Raw genomic sequence first — 22,799 nt, forward strand, 5'->3', positions numbered from 1 at the left:
ATGAAAGAACCTCATAAACACAGACAACAGTATGGTGATGACCAGAAAGGGTGCGAGGAGGTAGAAGGTAAGAGGAATAAGTGGTGATGGAAAGAGACTTGACTCTGGGTGATGAACATATAATATGATATACAGATGATGTGTTATAGAATTGTACACCTGAAACCTACATAATTTTATTAACCAATGTAACCTCAATAAATGCAATAAAAATTTTAAAAATAAAATGAAAACAAATCCATTAAAAATATTGCACTTATCATATTGTTTGTAGACTACAAAGATTTAACTTCCTGGTAACACTATATAATAAAATTGTAGCATGCAAATTGTCCCCTCAACCGGGAGTTCTTCCGGGAATTCAACCAGGGGGTGGGGCCAGCTGGGGGAAGGGAGAGAGTACCCAGCCAGCAGCTGGCAGCTGCTAGGGACCCTAACAGTGCATGAATTTCATGCACTGGGCCTCTAGTAATTTATAAAGCAATTAAATAAAAATATGTAAAATTTTCAAGAAACATTCAACATAAGCTTTTCTTGTTTAGAAAAGTTTTGTCTCTTTGATCCTTTCAAGTCGATGAGTTAACATTGAACACAGAAGACATCCCATATGATGGAGTGAATTGTGAATTATACATCTGATTTGGGAAAATGTACAAACAGGAGTCCTAGACAGATGGGGGAGCAGCACGCAAAGGTCAGGACAGCCCCTTCTTAAATGAGAATATACTATCATTGGAAACAGGAAGATAATTATTCTGCTGACTTATGGGGAACAAAGAGCATCATGACCATTACATGGTGACTGACCCCAAGGGCCAAATGGCAGAAGGTGTGAGAGTTGTTATACATTCTTGCACCTGTGGGGTCCCTCGGCCTGGCCTGCGGGGATTAGGCCAATATTGGCTCTCCAACATCCCCCAAGGGGTCTTGGATTGTGAGAGGGCACAGGCCAGACCTAGGGACCCCACCAGTGCACGAATCCATGCACAGGGCCTCTAGTATGCATATAAGATCTTTGGTTAATCTCTTCCTGCCCTCCCTCCTCTCCCCTTCCCTCTGAGATTCATCAGTCTATTCCATGCTTCCATGTCTGTGGTTTCTGCTCCTGTGATGAGCATCTGCTCCCTGGTGGTCAGTGTGCATCATAGCTACCAGTAGGCCAGTCAAATGGTCAGACGGTCACTTAGGCTTTTATATATATAGATTGGCTTTCCTCAAATGAGGGTTTAGAATTATAAAGCTACATTTTCATACAGTTGGCACAAAGGGACACTTCCCCAGACCTCCACCTACCATGTATTCATCTCATTTTTTTTTGTTAGCCTTTTTCTTTCATCTACTTCTCAAGTAGCTGCCATAATTCTAGTGTTCACTGTGTTTGTTCTGTAGGGTGGAGTCTGGATTCAGCCTCATGGGGAATCTTCCAAAATTTAGTACCAGAGCTGATAGATGATAGATTCCTTTTTTTTTTTCACTTAAGCTAATTCAGGTCAGGTTTCTGTCACTTGTGAACAGAGCTTTTTCTAAAAGCTGGACGATTTTTGAAGGAAGAAATGGAGATGAAGGATGGATACAGATAACCTCACTTCCTTTTTGTGAAGCTGCCTGTGGTCATTCCTGCTGTCTTGTTTTCTAAAATCTACTACGTGGCTTGTTTTCCCTTGAAGTCATGACAATTGACTAACTGATAATTTGCTACTTTTAAAATAATATTAATTAATATTATTACTATTTCAAACCATGCAATAATATTGGTGATTACGTTTTAGTTACTCCACCACCACTACTCACCCACTCACTATAATCACCAGGAATAATCCTATCACTAACTTTTATTCATAGGGACATTTAAGAAGCTAAACGGAAGGTTATTCTCATTTAAAACTAGTATTTAGAATTGTAGTTCTAAAGCTTAGTGTGGCACCATCCCATGGTATTAATATATGTGATATACATGTATATGAAAGACATATGTGATGTTTATGTATACTAAAACTTTAATGATAAAGTAACAAAATTGCAACTTATTTTATTTTAAAATAGTTATAATTTCACATTACTCATATATATTATAACTCACCCTGACTCACATACATTCTGATCAGATTTCTTAAGTGAGCGAGAAGTGCCTGGTGTCACAGGCAGGGGGCTCAGGTTCCGTAAAAGCCACAGTTGACTTTATAATGCCACAGCCCACCGGTTGCTTTATTTAAATAAATATCATCTGTCACAGGTAGTAACTCAGAACAAGATCACAGGGAAACAATCAGATAGTGGAAATCAATCTATATATACCTACAGACTTGACATGAAACCTTCCTTTCAAACATGTCATTATAATGGAGACTATCTCTCCTTATTTGTTTGTGCGGTGTTTTTGCAAAGATGAGACTGAAGACTCATGCATGAAGCCTGGAAGCAGAGGAAAATATTTAAAATTTATGTTTCAATAATTTGATGATCCTCATGCTTTTCATTACCTTTGAGCCAAGCTCTGTTATTGGCACTGAACCTCGTTTGAAATGGCTCTACAGTGAAATTCTTCTATCTGGGATTGCTTTACTTCTTAAATTGGATAAATAAACTCTAGCAAGTTTATATAATTGCTTAACACTCAGTAATTCTTACCAGAATCAGCACAGTGCATGCATGGACACTGCCTTGACTTGGCATGAACCCTCTCATGCCAAAGTTTTCCTACTCAACACAGGAGCTGCAAGTCTCACGTGCAGGTCTCTGATTGTATGTTTCTCTGCCCACAAAAATAGGCCTTTCAAATTGTTGTGGCCCTGTTTTAAAACATTTTCCACTCCAGTTTATAGTTCCTACTAAGTGTAATTTTACTGAAAAATTCCAACAGGTAACTCTATTTTAGGAGGCACCTCAGATTCTCTCACGTACACTTGCCTCCCAGCCCACCCTGCTATTGCTAAGGGCCAGCCAACCCTTAACTGCTGGGCCCTCCGCAACAACAGTTGCCCAGATTTCTGGCTTCTCCCAGAACTTCCAGACTTGAATGAAGCACACATTGCAGAGGCTAGATAATGCCACCCAGAAATGGGGCTAATTAATTTCCCACCACGTCCTCTGTTTTCAATAATTAACCCCAGAAAGAGGCTTGGGGAAGAAGTAGATGGCAATCTGGAATTTAAAAGCCATGCCCCTCGCCCCCCACAACTATGGGCTATAGGAAGAGTCTTATGAGGTTTGGAAGGCAGAAGAAAGGGGGCCACAATTTTGTAGCTAACACACGCTGCTGATTAGGCTTGAAGCAGCATTGGGCCTGCAACTATCCTACTTTCTCAATTCACCTTTAGTTTTCCTGACTCCTGGGCCAGGTGTATGTAGTTAGCTCCATGACAAAGAGCCTCCACTTCTGTTAGACCACCCTCTTCTCAGAGGTCAAAGGAAACAAGAATGGATGTGGGCTTCAGTCCAGCCTTCTGGGCTTCCAGCTGCTCATGACCATCCTTTCTAGACTGCCTGTCCCGTGGACCTCAAGCTCCAGCATCGGATATGGAGACAGCTTTGTGGACACTGTTGAACCAGCCCCTACAATTACATAAGCCAATTCCTGTGACAAATCCATATGTATAGTCCTCTATTGGTTCTGCCTGTCTGGTTAACCATAACTGACATGCCTGGGGTAACCCTTAATAATGGGAACAAGGAGATGAGAAAGAAGCCAGCAAGACTAATCCAGGGATGTGTCTCACGGCAGCCCATCCAGGGAAATGCAAGTGGACTTACTATACTATGCCCAGTGGATAGGACACACCTGTGAGTGACTTCCTGGGTCTCTTCCTGCTCATTGTGAAATAAATGGTAGTGATCATAGTAGAGTCCTAACTGCTTAACAGCCCTAATAAGATCCTTCGTGATCTGGTCCCTGCTGAGCATCATTTTGCACTGATTCTCATGTTTTCTTTTTTCTCTCCCTTTTTCCTCATCCTTGTTACCCCAGGTTTGAATATACTATATATAAAGCATGAACTTTTATTTCTTGCCTAGAACATTTTCCAGAGAATCCTGTGTTAAGAAAATCAGAACAGAAAAATGGTTCTAGAAAGCAGAGCCTCAGGACAGGATTTAGGGGTTGAATTACCCATTCATCTGAACCACGTCCTTCTATTTCTCAGGCTGCTCTTTCTCCAGCTGAAATTTAATGTTGATCTCTTTCCATTTTCTCCATGTTTTCCACAAGTGAACTCATCTGTTCTCATAGCTTCAAAGACCTTACTGATGATGACTCCAAAATCTTACCTTCAGTTCTAACATTTCTCCCGGGCTACAGATTTATGTATCCAACTGCTTCCCAGATTCATGAACACTTCCTTCATCCTGTTCTGGCCTGAATTCATCATCTTCTCCCCACACCCAGCCTTTCCCTACCATCTCCTACGTTAGCAACACCTGGAGTCATTCTTGATTCATCCACCTTTTACATTCTTCTAGATATCAAGTCCTATCTATTCTTCCCCAAAAATATGTCTCAAAACACTATTTTCTTCCATTCTCACTGTCACTACCCTGATTAACCCTATCAATCCACCATCCATTCTTGCCTGAAATAGTGCCATGGCCCACTAATTGGCTTTACTTTTTCTAATCTTTCTTCCCACAGATCTCTTCTCCATGCTACAGCAAGCGTGATCTTTCTGAACTGCAAACTTAATCATCATTCTCCTCTAAAACCCTCTGGAGTCTTCCCCACTGTTTGTAAGATCCAGTCCAATCTGATAAGATTCTCCATGAGTTTCCCTGCGGAGCTCACCAGCCATTTTCATAGCCCTTATGAACTTCTTTCTGTGCCTTGAAAGTAACTTGTACTCTCGCTCCTCTGGGCCTTCATACAGAAAGTTCCCTTTATCGAAAAGACTTCTCTCATCTCTGTGCTTCTGAACTCCATCCTTCAAGTCTCAAGTTTGGCATCACTTTCTCCCAGAAGCCCTCCTTAGTCCCCTAGACTAGCAGTGGTGTGATCCATAGCTCTTTGCCCTTTATATTCTGTAACACTTATCACACATTACTACAATTGCTTGTGTAATTGTTACTTCCCCCACTAGACTGCATAACTTGCCTCTCTTAATGCTGAATGCCTAATGCAGGCTTAGGGCCTGGCACATAGGAGACACTCCATAAATATTTGATAGGTAAATGACCATCATTTTAAAGAGACAGAATGGCTCCCAGGCAAGGCTAATTTCACCATGCTATGATTAAATGTATTGACATATCTAAATAAAGAATGTATCAATCGTTTAAAGGGGTTGGTCAGTTAGGAAACAGAACAAGGTGAGGCACTGAAGTAAATGCTAGAATGCCTATCTAAGCATATACAGGGACAAAGAAGTATTAGCTAATGGACTTCAAATACTGTGGTCCCATTAGTTAAGAACATCCCTTTTGTGAAATAGATATATCCAGATCTTTTCCCCGGATGCCATTAACTACCATTTTCTAATTCCACACTTAGATAGCAATTTTGTAATTATTATTTGGCTTCCCATGTAAGCTTGTCCACAGGAAAAATGACATGCAAATTCTGAGTATTTCAGGTCTCTGACAGTGACTTCTCGCTGTGAATTAATGAACCGCCTTCAGGTTATGGAGTGCACTGATTGTGAACTGACCTGGATGAATGCCATCCACCTTTTGTTCTGTGGACATTTCAACTACTTCTACTTCTCAGGTTCAGCGGCCAACAGTTTCAGGAGCGAGTTCCTGGAAGCTGAGGGCAGAGAGTGTAAGGAGTTAGGGTCAGGGGCAGGGTCATATCCTATAACTATCTGGTTTTTGCAGTCCTCAATGGGCTCCTGCCTAGTTCAGAATACTTTGTCAAAGAACCATAGCACACAAGCAGGCATTTTTTGTAACATTTTGTTCTTTGGCACATGGGGAGAGTTATGTTCAAATCTATTCAATAATAATAATAATAATAATAATAACAATAATAATAATAAATAAACATTTTTTTAAGGAAATGTTTAAAAAAGAAAGTGCCCTGGCCAGTGTGGCTCAGTTGGTTGGAGTGTTATCCCATGCACCAAAAGGTTGCTAGTTCAATTCCAAGTTAGGGCACATATCTGGGTGGTAGGTTAGATCCCCAGGTTAGGGCACATATAGGAGGCAACCGACCAATGCTTTTCTCTCACATCTATATTTCTTCTTCTTCTCCTTCTTCTTCTTCTTCTCCTCCTTCTTCTTCTTCTTCTTCTTCTTCTTCTTCTTCCCTTCTTCTTCTTCTTCTCCTTCTCCTTCTCCTTCTCCTTCTCCTTCTCCTTCTCCTTCTCCTTCTCCTTCTCCTTCTCTTCTTCTTCTTCTTCTTCTCCTTCTCCTTCTTCTTCTTTATCTCTCTCTCTCTCTATCTCTCTCTCTCTCTCTCTCTCTCTCTCTCTCATCTCTCCCACTTTCCCCTCACTCTAAAATCATTAAAAACATATCCTTGGGTGAGGATTTTTAAAAAAGAAGAAAGTTACTGTGTGAAAGTCACTAGAAATATAGGTTCTTGGATCTGACACTCAAGAGCTAAGTTTTAGGTACATTTAAAATCACAGAAATAGAAGTTCAAATCATTAGAAAATATATGCTCTTCTCTTGTAGGTGAAATAAAACAGACGAAAGTCTCAAAACCATTATTCCTATAATCACCATGTATTAAAGATGGTTTGACAGATAAAATATAGTTTATTAGGTTTCCATATATGTGAGAGAAAGCTCATGGTTTAAATTTCAATTTTTTTAAATGAATAAAATTAGCAGCATCAATTTAGTGAAAGGACTAATGAAAGTAACCCAAGTAAAAATTGTACAATTGCTACAGAAGCCCTGTGGAAATATATGTTATACCACATGTACACTCCTCAGCAGCACGTAAAAATGTCAGCAATTAATGCTGTTTCCTACACGAAGGTACAATGCCTCATATAGATTTTTATCCTTTAAAACCAAAAAGGACATGAGATAATTGGAAACAGTCTTGGAACTGTGTTACTTATGAATTTTTCTGAAAGCGGGTGTTGGTCTACTCTATGGCCTTGTTTCTGTTCTTACATCGGAGAAGGGGGTCCAGTTAAATTAATGCAAAATACAAGCATGTTTAGCATTAGATTATACCTTTCATTTCTCCAGTGACTTGAGCAAAACATGAGCTTTCTGTAATTAAAGTATGCACAGAGAATGCTAATGAAAATTTTACTAAGGTTGTAACACCCTTTGAAAACAAACCTAATCACACACTGAAGACAACAGAAGAGAGGAAGAAAGAGAAAAGCAAAATGAAAGTGTTTTAAAAACCTAATTAAAAGGAAAAATTAAAATGACTTTCAGCAATCTCTTTATATTTGGCACCCTGAAAATTAGGAGCTTTGCCTTTCAAGAGGAAAAGACAATGGAATGAAGATGTTTTTATTTGTTAATAAAAAACAAAAGTAAAATTTGTGTTCCAGGAATCTGAGAAAGCAAGCAAAATGTATCAGCATTGAATCAATATGTGAGCAGCGAGGTGGGAGCTCGCTGAGTATGTGGAGGTGAACACAACACTGCAACTCTATTGTTCATTTTCCACCTTTGTAATTTTTTCACCTCCTCATTCTCAATCTTCATTAATTCCTTAGGCACGATGTGAGGCTACGGCTCCTTTCTTTAGTATGCTAGGCATAATTCCATAACCATTCTCTACCAAACACATCTGTGCCCACCTGCCAAGTCTGTTGCCCTGAATATAGAATGAGTGGCACCCATGAAACACTTATGGAAGAGATTGTATTATTCAACATCCATTTTGAAGGTTTAAAACAGACATACCAAAGAGAGCACTCAGGCCTGGCCAGTATGGCTCAGTGGTTGAGCATTGACCTATGAACCAGGAGGTCACAGTTCTATTCCTGGTCGGGGCACATGCCCGGGTTGTGGGCTCAATCCCCAGTAGGGGGTGTTCAGGAGGCAGCCAATCAATAACTCTCTCATCACTGATGTTTCTATCTCCCTCTCCATTTCTCTCTGAAATCAATAAAAATATATTCAAAGAGAGCACTCAGGGTGCCCACTGGTATGCAGATCTTAGTGCAAAGCGTGATGGAAACTCAAGAGTACTAATTCCTAGGTCCAGGGTATTTCCTCCAGCACACACGCCTCCTCCTGCTCTCATGGAATAACACCAAAATGATACTGGACTGACGCTGTGGTCCCTGCACACGAGATCAGCCGTTGCTGCTCATCATGTATATGAAGTGAAGCCAAACCAGATGGCCATGGAGGACCAGTTTTCAACCTTTAAAACAGAAGATTGAAGTTGATGTTGCTAGGTTCACGTCCACTTCTACATGAAATTGTGGTTATCCTCCATCTGAGAATAATTGTCTATTTTTCCTTTTGTTTATCTCTCTTTTAATGAAAGCCAAATTGGATTTATGTAATAAAAGAAGCTTCTGGTTTATAGAATTACACAACTATTTTTACTACTGCTCTTCATCAATGACTCATTCTCCTTGGATAGCATCTGTCACTCCTAGAAGAATATTACATTTCAAACCATGCATCTGAATCTGTTTAGACCTTGGGACACCACCCTCTACCTCAGGCAGTTCTCTTGGTATGTCCACCTGAAATACTTAGTTTTGGGTTGAGACTCGCCAGGGATCCAGAGTTCACTCTGAAATAGATGTGAATGGCCAGGGAAACCCTTGAATGTCACTGTTTTCCCAAAGTGATTTATGACAGCCCATCTAAGGTTACCTTCAACTAAACTGAAATTTCCACAGCTGCCCGGTCTGGGACCAACGAACAGACTTTCAAAGAGAGATACATGTTCTTAGTCTTCCAGAAGAGAGACTCCAAAGGGGCTAAAAATATCCCATTGAAGGGAAAAGGAAGAGGTACATGTGGTTCAAAAGAGTAACTTCCTGATAAGAAATATTATCGAATGGTTTCTGTTATGAGCAGAATTCTGTCACTCACCCCATTCTTAGGTTAAAGTTCTAACCCCCAGTACCTCAGAATATGACTATATTTGGAGATGGGAATCTTTAAAGAGATAATTATGTGTGGTCACTAGAGTGGGCTCCAATCCAATCTAACAGTTGCCCTTATAAGATGAGAAAATTTGGACACCATTGCAGAGGGAAAACCATGTGAAGACACAGAGAGAAGACAGGCATCTGCAAGCCAAGGAAAGAGACCTTGAAATGGAACCAACCCTTTAGACTTCTTGATGTCAGACTCTTGGCCTCAGGGACTATAAGAAAAGAATTTCTGTGCTCTAAGCCACCCAATATGTGGCACTGTGTAATAGAAGCCCTAGCAAACTAATACAGTCCCCCTGCTGTTTTATTAATAGCTTCTTTATCATAAAAGTAGCATATTTTCCAAGAGAAGCTTCATGTGGGCAGCTTTATTCATGACTATACCCCGCACCCACCATAGTGCCTAATATGCAGCAGATGTCCAAAAAGTATTTATTGACTAAGTACAGAAAAATTCAAAATCACAAACGGGTATTAATACAAAATACAAATAACAGTAACACCACCGACCACTGGTAACAATTATTTTCACACAGTATAATTGTTCCAAGACATGAAATATTCCTCAAAAACATGCTTAATAATACCTGAACGAAACTTTAGTAGGTGAACAAACCATATTTTTTTATTATTCCATTACCGTTTGATAACAACTTATGTAAGAATCAAGAGGAAATAAAGAGTGACATAGCTACAATAAAAAGCACTATGGAAAGTTTCATTAGTAGACTAGGAGAAGTGGAGAACTGAATTAGTGAATTAGAAGACAGGGCAGCAAAATACACTCAAATTGAACTGCAATTGGAGAAAAAAAAATAAAAGATAGGAGGAAAGCCTAAGGAAGCTTTGGAACTACATGAAACGAAGCAACATATGTATAATAGGGGTGCCAGAACAACAAGAAGAGGAGCAAGGGTTAAAAAACCTATTTGAAGAAATAATGTCAGAAAACTTACCTGATTTTGGGAAGAAAAAAGTCACACAAGCACAGAGAGTCCCAAGTAAGATGAACCCTAAAAGACCCACACCAAGACACATCATAATTACCATGGCAAACGTTCAGGACAAAGAGAATCTTAAAGGCTTCAAGAGAGAGACAAGAAGTTATGTATAAGGGATCTCCCAGTAGATTATCAAATGATTTCTCAACAGAAACATCAAGTGAGAAAGAAATGGAAGGAAGTTTACAAAGTGATGCAAAGCAAGGGACTGAATCCAAGAATACTCTATCCAGCAAGGCTATCATTCAAAATTGAAAGGGGAAATAAGTAGCTTCACAGACAAAAAAAAAAAGGCTAAGGGAGTTTATCACTACCAAGCCAGCAATGCAATAAATGCTAAAGGGACTGGTGTAAAAAGAAGAAATAAAAAGGAAAAAAGGAACACAGGCACAAAAAATAAAAATGGCTACAAACAAGTACCTATAAATAATAACTTTAAATGTAAATGGACTAAATGCTCCAATCAAAAGACATCGAGTGCCTAAATGGATAAGAAAGCATGACTCATATATATGCTGTCTACAAAAGACCCACCTCAGAACAAGGGACTCACACATAATGAAAGTGAAAGGATGGAAAAATATCTTTCAGGCAAAAAGAAATGAAAACGAAAAAAAAAGCTGGGGTAGCAATACTTATATCTGACAAAATAGACCTCAGAGTGAAGACCATAACAAGGATAAGAAAGGCCACTTCATAATACTAAAGGGATCAATACAGCAAGAGGATATAACCCTGGTAAACATATATGCACCCAATGCAGGAGCACCCAAATACATAAAAGATATCAAGGAAGAGATCAACAACAATATAATCATAATAGGGGACTTTAATACCCCACTGACATCACTGGATAAACCCTCTAGACAAAAAATCAGCAAAGAAACCTCAATCCTAAATGACACACTAGATCAGATGGACTTAAGTGACATCTTCAGAACATTTAACCCGAAAGCCATGGAATACACGTTCTTCTCAAGTGCACACGGAACATTTTCAAAGATAGGCCATATATTAGGTCACAGGCAAAGTCTCTCCAAATTCAAGAAGATTGAAATCATATCAAGCATCTTCTCAGATCACAATGGCATAAACTTAGAAATAAACTACAATAAAAACAATAAAAAAAAATTCAAACACTTGGAAGCTAAATAGCATGCTATTAAACAATGATTGGGTTACCAAAGAGATTTAAAAAAATTAAAAACATCCTGGAAACGATTGACAATGAAAACACAACAATCCAAAATCTATGGGACACAGTGAAACCAGTCCTGAGAGGGAAGTTCATAGTTCTACAGGCCTACCTCAAAAATCAAGAAAAAAGGGTAATAAATTGTTTCCATTTTTGCCATTACTGGAAAGAAAGAAAGAAAGAAAGAAAGAAAGAAAGAAAGAAAGAAAGAAAGAAAGAAAGAAAGAAAGAAAGAAAGAAAGAAAGAAAGGAAGGAAGGAAGGAAGGAAGGAAGGAAGGAAGAAAGAAAGAAAGGAAGGAAGAAAGAAAGAAAGAAAGAAGGAAGAAAGAAAGAAAGAAAGAAATCCTTGTAAACATATATAGTGCCCTGTGTCCTCAGAAGTGGAATGATTAAGGCATGTGTATACACATCATTGAGGTTTTGACATAAATGTCACATTCTTAAAGGTTTAGCAGTTTATACTGCCCCATCAGTATATTAGGATTGTAACTTAAAATAATTTTTATAATTCTAATATTAATTATTTACTGTGTTGTGCCAGATGATATATTAAACACTTCAAAAGCACTATTTCATTTAATTCCCTCAAAAACCCTGTGATGTGATTGCTAATATTATCTGCAAACACAGATGAGAAAAATAGTCTTACAAAAAATAAATGATTATGATTTATTTAATAAAAATATATAAATCAGTTGCCTTCGCCAGTAAGAGGAAGGTCTAAGAAGCAAAACCAATCTATTTGACTCTAGTAACTCCCCAGTTTCATCAATACTGCACTCGTTATTATTGTTTCTCATATATTTGCAAATTTGATAGGCAGAAATAGATTATTTTAATTTACCTTTTTTTCTTTTATTAAATTTATTGGGATGACATTGGTTAATAACATTATATAGGTTTCAAGTGCACAATTCTGTGATACATGATCTGTATATTGCATTATGTGCCCGCCCCCCAAAGTCCAATCATCTTCTGTCACCATATATTTGACTCGCTTTAATTTTCATTTCCAGGCTTATTAATCAGTTTGAACCCATTTTTCTATGTTTATTGGCCATTTAGAGTGCATTATCTGTCTCTGTTTTTAGTCCCTTCTGCTGTTGATGTTCAGCACCACAGCGATTAAATATGGAAGCTGCCATGTACTTATGAGTCTCATGCAGATGCCCAGAAACCTAATCTAAGATTTGAAACAGACACTTCTAATTACTCAATGCAGCCAAATGTTCAGAATCATCATATTATCTCCTAAGCAATATGCATGCTAATTTTATGAAGCTTTTTTCCTTTGGTAACATTGTAAACTATTTTGATTGAGTGATGTCCTAATATTTTTGTAAGTTAAATCCAACTTTATCGCTCTAAACAAATCTTGACATTTTCCCTTCAAATTGCAGAAAGACAGAAAAAGAAAGAGTAAAAGGGAGAAAGATGCAACCTTAGGCTCACCATCATCTTTGTGTAACCATTAAAATCTAAAATGTGACAGCAGCCCCGCCCTGAGAACAGAGCACGGAGCAAGAACTCACGAAGTGCCTGGTCATGGTGACAGGGAGCAGGTAGAGAGAGGACTTGTTTTGTACTGTGAACCAGTCGTTAGATGTGCAGAAACATTTACCTTGGAAATAAGTTGAATATGTGGGATGGATAATTATACGCTGAGGAGCTTAATGTAGGATAAGAGAAGCTGCTAATTTATGGCAGACACACAAAGCTCCAATGAGGCTGTACTGTTGGGTTCAAGTACTCCATGGTCTGGGGCTGAGACAAGGATCAAGTGATTAAGTATAGATCACATTGGCAAAGAGACTCTATTATCAGCAGCTTCAGTTTGGAGAGTAATTAAGAGCAACTTCCATATTCAATATTTTAAGTTCTAAATTTAGAATTTTAATACTATAGGGCAGTGATGGCAAACCTTTTGAGCTCGGCGTGTCAGCATTTTGAAAAACCCTAACTTAACTCTGGTGCCGTGTCACCTATAGAAATTTTTTGATATTTGCAACCATAGTAAAACAAAGATTTATATTTTTGATATTTATTTTATATATTTAAATGCCATTTAACAAAGAAAAATCAACCAAAAAAAATGAGTTTGCGTGTCAGAGGTGTCATAGGTTCGCCATCACTGCCATAGGGAATACCCTTTGGCACCCCAACAACTGCTTTGTTTGGTTGTTTTTGTTAAAGAGAAAGGGAAAACTTCTTTCCCTGAGACCCCGTTGTTTGTCCCCTACCTCAGAAGATTTGTGCATTTAGATGAGTTGATCCTTTAATAATTAAAAGCATTTTCCTGATTGTTGACCTCCAGCCTTAGTCAACTTACCAGCTGTCACAGTCAGCAGTGTCTGTGGGAAACCCAAGCTGAAGGGAGTTAAACTGTGCAGAGAGCAGTGTTAGTGCTGATGAGGAGTCCACAGCCACAGCTCCTTCACCTGCTTCTGAGTTGCCACTCACAATAGCCAAGTGGCTGATGAAGCACATACATGGGAGTTACTCTGTGGCAAAGTACCCCCTGGGTTGCTAGGGGAATTGTGTCCCACTGGGAGCTTTGGTTTAGATATTCTGAAATTACCATCAAGTCATACCAAAATTAGAGTTGAAGCTGCTTCACTCACATTCCTAAGGAACTATCCCATCTAATAAAGAGAGAATATGCTAATTGACCTTTACACTGTCACAAAGATGGTGGCGCCCACAGCCAATAAGGAGGGAATATGCTAATTGACTGCCCCACCCTCAAAGATGGTGGCACCCACAGCCACAAGATGGCCAGCAGGGGAGAGCAGCTAGGGGTGACCAGGCCTGCAGGGGAGGGCAGTTGGAGATGATCGGGGAGCATTTAGGTGTCGATCTGGCTGGCAGGGGGTGATCAGGCTGGCAGGCAGAAGCAGTTAGGGGCAATCAGGCGGCAAGCGAGTGTTTGGGAGCCAGCAGTCTCAGATTGTGAGAGGGATGTCTGACTGCCGGTTTAGGCCTGATCTTGTTTAGGCCCGATCCCTGTGGGTAGTCGAACATTCCCCAAGGGGTCTCAGATTGGAGAGGGTGCAGTCTGGGTTGAGGGACACCCCTCCCCCCAAGGCACAAATTTCATACACCAGGCCTCCAATCATTAATATGCAGCTGTGAGCAGAAGAATGTGGTTGGTCTCTTTGAAAAGCTTTAAAACAAAAAGTAGCCAACTAGGATGACCTTAAAGTCTTTGAAAAGGCAATTTACTAATTGTTATTAGTGCCTCCAAAAAGAACTTAGGAAAGCATGGTCAACAGAATGCACACCATCAAAAGTGCAGCAAGTGCTTCCATCCAATGGGCCTAACTGGCAGGGTAGGGAAGGAATTATCACTACCACAACTCATCAGGGTCTGGGTACCCTGGTGATTCTGCTCTTCTCAGCTAGGGTTCAGGGAGTCACACAGCTGCCAGGGACTCAGAGTAGGATCAGCTCAGCCCTGCCCAGCTGTTAACCTGGATCAATCAAGATAACTACTTTATTTTCCATAAGGGGGAAAAGGAAACTGCTCAGATCCTAGCTGAATGTGAGTGTCCACAAATATAGTGTTTTATTGAGGTCTGTGAACACAGATGGATGGGGACACCTACTCTTTTTAGGGTTCTACAAAGAATAATCTAGTAAATGATCCAAAAGGCCAACTCTTTCAAATGCCTCTCCAAAGAAAAAGTTACTATGTCCTAGATTAGTATCAATTTCATCCAGTGAATAATTTGTTGGGAAGCATTGTTTTTAAAAATACAATTTTAGTTATCAGTCACCTTTCATAAGCAAAAACTACTTCAAATTTTAAAACAAAACAGAACATTTTTCCCCTCAGAAAATACAACTACTATAGATTTGATAGATTGTTCTATAGTTGCTTGGAAATTATAAATATATCTGAATTTATTAGGGTAATCTTTACCCCAAATTATATCAAGTATGAATACTGTGACTACATTTTAATTGCCAAGAAAAAATAATTATATGTGAACAAATGTAGCTAATCCAAATCATTAGCAGAACTTGCTAATCAATCCCTTAATCCTTTGGCCATCCAAAAGCCTGAGAGTGTGTAGAGTGGGGGATATCTCTGAAAATACCAAAGATTGACAAAGGGGTGACAATTTCCATGAGTAATATTTGCAAATGAGAAATTAGAGAGGATGGTATCAATTGCTAACATGCTAGTTTCTAAAATGTCATGAGCAAGACCAGCCTCATGATTCTTGAAGATGCCTCTAGCAAAGCTTATCTATTTATAGCTTCTGGTTGCCACTACACCCAGTGGCTGAAACAGGGAAATACGATCTAAAATAGTTTTGCATTATCTTTTTTCCTCAGAGGAAATGGGTTTTAGTCTTCAAAATCAGCTCCTCAGCCAGTCTCTCCTATTGACCCTTCCTCAGTCAACTTAAGAAGAAGCCCCCCCTCCATCCAGAGGGAGAAACCTCAGGTGCATCGACTTACATTCCCAGCACTTAACCTAATTCCCTTTTGAGCTGTTCTTTATTTTTGAATGTGAAATGCTCTGAAAAGATCACATCTAGCACAAACAAACATTCTAAAGGAGTAAACAATGAAAAGCAAGGCACAGAGGTGGTGAATTGTGAAAACAGCAGGAAGAACAGAAAAATACTGGAGTAAAGATGGGAAAAGATAGTAGCTACACATATCAACATTTATTTTGTGTGAAGAAAAGCATCTGGGAAATTGCCAGACCCAGACAGGTCCACAAATAAAAGAATTAATCAGTAGGGAGTAATAGAAATGTAGAACTAAAAACTTCATCAGGGAAATGTATTTCTATCTATTTCCTAGATATAAGAAAGATTTTTTTGAACATGCGACTATACCCCACTGGGAGTATATTCAGAGGAAGCTTAATGGAAGGTTGGGAAGTTCCCTATGGCCTAATGGTAACAAGGCCAGCCTCACTGCAGTGTCAGTGGATTTCACCTGCAAAGCTAGAACTCCCATCCATGCCCAAGTGTAACAAAAAGCCTCCTGCTCTGGTGTCAATTGAGGCCAAATGGGGAATCTGCACTGCTATTTCCACCTGGGAAATAGCTGCACTGCTATTTCCACCTGGGAAACGCTTCTCCTGCCAGCGTTCTGGTCAAAACTGCCAACAAAAATGGAAGATTTAAGTAAGATCTGGGGGCTCCTAGCACAATATGAAAATGCTTAAATTTCAATTTAAAAACTCATCCATTATGCCAAGAACCAGGAAGATCTCAAACTAAGTGTAAAAAGACAATCAATGGATACTAACATCAAGTGACAGACATGTTGTAATTTTTGTGCATCAATTCACTGTTTAAAATGGGCTCCAAGTGCAATGCTGAAGTTTTGTCTCATGTTCCTAAGTGCTAAAAGGCTGTGATGTGCCTTATGGAGAAAATATATGTTTTAGATAAAGTTCATTTAGGCATGAGTTATAGAGATGTCAGCCATGAGTTCAAAGTTAATGAATCCACAATATATATTAAATAAGATGTATTTCAACAGAAACATTCAATATAAACAAAAGAAAGGATTAAAATCATATAAACACATTGATAGACAGAAAACATTTAACAACATTCAGCACCCATTTATGATAAAAAAAAAACTCTCAAAGTTGGGACAGAAGGAACATACCTCAACATAATAAAGCCCATTTATGACAAACTCACAGCCAACATCATACTCACTGGGAAAAGCTAGAAATCAGAACAAGACAAGGATATCCACTGCCATCACATTTATTCAGCACAGTATTGGAAGCACTAGCCAGGGCAATCAGACAAGAAAAAGAAACAAAGGCATCCAATTGGGAAGGAAGAAGTAAAACTGTCATTTGCAGATGGCATGATACTTTATAAAAATAACTCTAGAATTCCACTAAAAAAAGCTATTAGAACCAATACATAAATTCAGTAAAGTAGTAGGATACAAAATTAATATTCAGAAATTGGTTGCATTTTGATATACTAATAATGAACTATCATAAAGGGAAACTAAGAAAATAATACCATTCACAATTGCACTAAAAAAATAAAATACTTAGGAATAAATTTAACCAAGGAGGTAAAAGACCTATACTCAGAAAATTATAAGACACTGAAGAAATTAAAGAAGATACAAATACATTGAAGCATATAGTGTGTTCATGATATGAAGAATTAACATTGTTAAAATGTCTATACTACCCAAAGCAAACTATAGACTCAATGCAATCCCTATCAAAATACCAATGGTGTTTTTCACAGAACTAAAAAATTAATCCTAACATTTATATGGAATCACAAAAGACCCCAAATAGCCAAAGCAATCTTAAGGAAAAAGAACAAAGTCAGAGGTATCCCACTCACACTACCTGATATTGAACTATGCTACAAGTCTTTAGTAATCAAAATACCGTGGTACTGCCTGGCTTGTGTGGCTTAGCTGTTGAGCATCGACCCATGAACCAGGAGGTCATGATTTGATTCCTGGTCAGGACACATGCCCAGGTTTCGGGCTCAATCCCCAGAAGTGGGAAGGCAGGAGGCAGCTGATCAATGATCCTCATCATTGATGTTTCTATCTCTATCTACCTCTCTCTTCCTCTCTGAAGTCAATAATATATATATATTTTTAAATAGCATGGTACTAGCATAAAAACAGACACATAGATCAATAGACCAGAATATAGAGTCCAAAAATAAATTTATGCCTATGTGGTCAATTAATAGTTGACAATGGAAGCAGACATTTACAATGGGGTAATATACAGTCTAGTCAATAAATGGTGTTGGGAAAAGTGGGCAGATACATGCAAAAAATGAAACTAGATCACCGCATAAAAAAATAAACTCAAAATGGAAATAAACAAAAAATAAACAAATGTGACTATATCAAACTAAAAAGTTTTTGCAAACCAAAGGAAATCATCAACAAAACATAAAGACAACCAACTTAATGGGAGAACATATTCACCATATATCTGATAAGGTGAATATCCAAAATTTATAAAGGACTGAGACAACTTAACACAAAAAAAAAAATTAAAAAATGGGCAGAGGATCTAAATAGACTTTTCTCCAAAGAGGATATATAGATGGTCAATAGACATATGAAAAGATGCTCAACCTCACTAATCATTAGATAAACTCAAATTAAAACCTCAATGAGATACCATCTCACACCTGTCAGGTGGCTATCATCAAGTGTTGGCAAGGATGTGGAAAAAAGGAACCCCTCATGCACTGTTGGTGGGATTGCAAATTGGTGCATCCACTATGGGAAACAGTATGGAGGATTCTAAAAAAATTAAAAATAAAACTCTCTTATGATCCAGCAATTCCATTTTGGAGTATTTATACAAAGATATCCAAAACACTAATTTGAAAAGAAATATGCATCCCTATGTTCATTGCAGCATTGTTTACAATAGCCAAGGAATGAAAGCAACCTAAGTGCTCATCAATAGACGAGTGGATAAACAAGTAGTGGTACATATAAACAATGGAATAATACTTGGCTAAAAAAAGAGTAAAATTTTACCATTTATGACAGCATGGATGGACCTAGAAGATATGATACTAAGTGAGGGGAAAAAGTCAAACAGAGAAAAGCAAATACCATATGATTTCACTTAAATGTGAATTAACGAACAAAATAAGCAAACAAAACAGAAACAGACACTGATAGAGAGGAGGTCGATGGTTCCCAGATTGGAGGGGACTAAGTGGTCTGGGTGAAACAAAGCAGAGGGATTAAAAAGTACAAATTGGTAGTTAAAAAACAGTCACAGGAATGTAAATTATAGCACAAAAAATATAGTCAATGATGTTGTAATATTTATGGTGCCAGGTGGGTACTGGGTTAACTGAGAGGATCAAGTTTTAAAAAATAGAAGAAACTCTTTGTAAATTATATAAGTGTCCTACCACCTTGCAGTGCTACTGAAACTAATATAATATTGAATATCAACTTGTAATTGAAAAAAATAATTCAAAACCTGGGAAAAGAAAAAAATCAGAAGCATATATAAATCAGGGTTATGTTTTGATTAGTTTGCAAAAACACAATATGCACCTCACAGGAACCTAACTTGATATTTCTTCTGAGAACAATAATTTGGTATATGCTAATTCAGCATTCAAAGAAAATTGATAAAACATAATTACTGTGAATAATGAAAATCAGTTGTATATTATAAGCCATGGAAGGTAAAGAGGCAAGATTTCTCTTTACTTAGACTGATAAAATGATGACACCTAAATATGAAATATCATACCTAGAACAACAACTAAATAAGCTTTATAGAGGGATACATTCAAAACTTCTATACAGAAAGATCAAAATCAAATTTTTAAAAATGTTCAAGTATCCCACAGAGGGGAGGAGGGAAAGAAAAAGGATGAGAAATGAAAACTGGAGAGGAAAAACAAAACAAAATATAAAATAGCTTTGATTCCTAACAAATCAATAATTACATTAAACATAAAAGGTCTTTACAAATCGAGACAGAGATCAGCAGAATAAGTTAACAAACATGACCCAACTATCTACTATTTATAAGAGACTCACTTCAAATATAACAATATAGGCAGATTTAAAGTAAAAGGATTAGAAAAAAAGCAACCATGTTTGTTACATTTGTTCCTTGGTGAAAAAATAAAAATAAAGTAAAAGGATTAAAAATATATGTCATGTAGAGTTGACCTTTAAACAATGTGAGCACTGACCCCACACAAAGCTGAAACTCCATTAATAACTTTTGACTCTCCAAAAACTTAACTGTGGTTAAGGGGATTGGTTCCAGGAAATGAAAGATCTGAATATGTGGAGAGACACACCATGTTTCTGGATTGGAAGACTAAATAAAGACATCAATTCTTCTCATATTGATATGCAGATTTAATATGGTTTCTATCAAAATTCCAGGAAACATTTTTTGTAAACATACTGACGATTATGCCAAAATTTATGTGAAAATGCAAAGAAAATAGAAAATTTAAAATAATTTTGAAAAAGAGGAATAAAGATAAATCCAGCCGCTGATTTCAGAAGATGCTACTAGTATACTGTAATTAAAACTGTATGAATAGGCACATAGATCAATGGAACAGAATAAAGAACCCAGGAAGAAACTCACACAAATATTCCCAACTGATTTCTGACAAACGTGCAGAAGCGATTCACTGAAGAAAAGATAACCTTTTCAACTGCAGCAATTGAAGATCCCCAAGCAAAAAAATAAATAAACTTCCATCTGTCCGCACTTCATTAAAAATTTAACTTAAAACATATCACAAACTTCAGTGTAAAACTATAAAAGTTTTAAAAAATAGAAGAAATTCTTCAGGATCTAAGAAAAGAATTCTTAGATTTGACATTAAAAGCACAATCCATAAAGTAAAAATTGATAAATTGAACTTTATAAAAATTAAAAACTTTTGCTCTTGTGAAATATTCTACTAAAAGGATCAAAAGACAAGCTACAGACTAGGAAAAAATTTTTTTTGCAGACCATATATTTGGCAAAGGACTAATGTCTAGACTATATAAAAAACTCTCAAAACTCAACAATGAAAAAGCAATTTAAAATGGGGGGGACTTATATAATACTTTCAACAATCAAGATTTTTTTAAAAAGTCAATGAGAAAGTGCATTACTTACCTCAACTCTTAGCTTGTTGGGCACAATAACCGGGACCCAGTGTCTACTCCTGCTGCCTGTGCTTTCTAACCCTCAGCCATGGTGAGTGCATCTTCATCCATATTGGCCAGACTGGTGTCCAGACTGGCAATGCCTGCTGGGAGCCCTACTGCCTGGAATATGGCATCCAGCCCGATGTCCAGTCTTGCCAAGTGACAAGACCATTGGGGGAGGAAATGATTCCTTTAATATCTTCTTCAGTGAGACAGATGCTGACAAGCATGTGCCCAGGGCAGTGTTGGTAGGCCTAGAACCCAGAGTCATTGATGAAGTTCACACTGGTCCCTACCACCAGCTCTTCCACCCTGAGCAGCTCGTCACAGGCAAGGAAGATGCTGCCAATAACTATGCCTGTGGACACTACACCATTGGCAAAGAGATCATTGGCCTAGTCCTGGACCAAATTCAGAAACCAGCTGACCAATGCACAGGTCTTCAGGGCTTCTTGTTTTTCCACAGCTTTGGTGGGGAAACTGGTTCTGGGTACACCTCCCTGCTGATGGGATGTCTCCAGGGCAAGACGTCCCAACTGGAGTTCTGCACGTATACAGCCCTTCAGGTTTCCACAGATGTAAGTGAGCCCTAAAACTCCATCCTTACTACTCACACCACCCTGGAGCACTCTGATTGTGCCTTCATGGTTGACAATGAGGCCATCAATGACATCTGATGTAGAAACTTCCATATTGAGTGCCCAACCTGCACTAACCTTAACCACCTAATTAACTAGATTGTGTCCTCCATCACTTTTCCCTTAGGTTTGATGGAGCTTTGCCTGTTGATCTGACTGAATTCCAGACCAACCTGGTGCCCTACCCCTGCATCCACTTCCCTCTGGCCACACATGCCCATCATCTCTGCTGAGAAAGCCCACCATGAACAGCTTTCTGCAGCAGAGATCACCAGTGAGTGCTCCGAGCCAGCAACCAGATGGTGAAATGTGCCCCTTGCCACAGTAAATGCGTGGCTTTCCGCGTGTTGTACTGTGGTGACGTGGTTCCCAAAGATGTCAATGCTGCCATTGCCTCCATCAAGACAAAATGCAGCATCCAGTTTGTGGAATGTGTGAGGCTGGTAATTAATGTGCTTCCTGGGCAACTATTGCTGAGGCCTGGGCTCGCCTGGACCACAAGTTTGACCTGGTATATGACAAGTGTGCCTTGTCCAATGGTATGTGGGTGAGGGCATGGAGGAAGGAGAGTTTTATGAGGCCCATGAGGACATGGTTGCCTTTGAGAAAGATTATGAGGAGGTTGATGTGGATCCTGTTGAAAGAAAGGGTGGGGAGGATGGAGAGGAATGCTAATTACCATTCCTTTCAGCACTGCAACATATCTACTCAGAGCTTCAGGCTCAACAGCTAAACGCTTTCTGGTAAGATTTTCTTCATTTTTACCTGTGATCATGTCTGCCTTTTTCATGTATACCTATAAGATTTCCCCTCATGTTTAAAAGTAAAGGCATTGAGAACTTTTAAAAAATCCAGTGAGAGCATGGGAAAAAGACATGAAGAGACATTTAACCCAACAAAATATAAAAATGCCAAAAAAGTATATGAAAAGATGTTCAATGTCATTAGCTATTAGAGAAATACACATTAAAACCACAGTGAGATACATAATGACAAAACCAAATGCTGTCAAGAAAGCTGAGAAATTGAATCACATATGTTGTTAGTGGGCATGTAAAATGGTATAGCATTCTGGAAAACAATTTTACAGTTTCCAAAAAACTAAACACACAACTACCATATAATCCAGTGATCATATTCCTTGGTATTAATACCAAATAAATGAAGACTGGTGTTCACACCAAAAGCTATACACAAATGTTTATAATAGATTTATTCTTAATAGCCAAAAACTAGAAATGGAAAAATGGTTAAATAAAC

General features: G+C 38.3%; 1 pseudogene; it reads left to right on the plus strand.

The window, feature by feature from the left end:
* On the plus strand, window positions 1-22,214 carry LOC118666143 (annotated as a pseudogene).
* The last annotated feature ends 585 nt before the right edge of the window (window positions 22,215-22,799 follow it).

This window comes from Myotis myotis, unplaced genomic scaffold, assembly GCF_014108235.1.
Source record: "Myotis myotis isolate mMyoMyo1 unplaced genomic scaffold, mMyoMyo1.p scaffold_m19_p_1, whole genome shotgun sequence".
NCBI lineage: Eukaryota > Metazoa > Chordata > Mammalia > Chiroptera > Vespertilionidae > Myotis > Myotis myotis.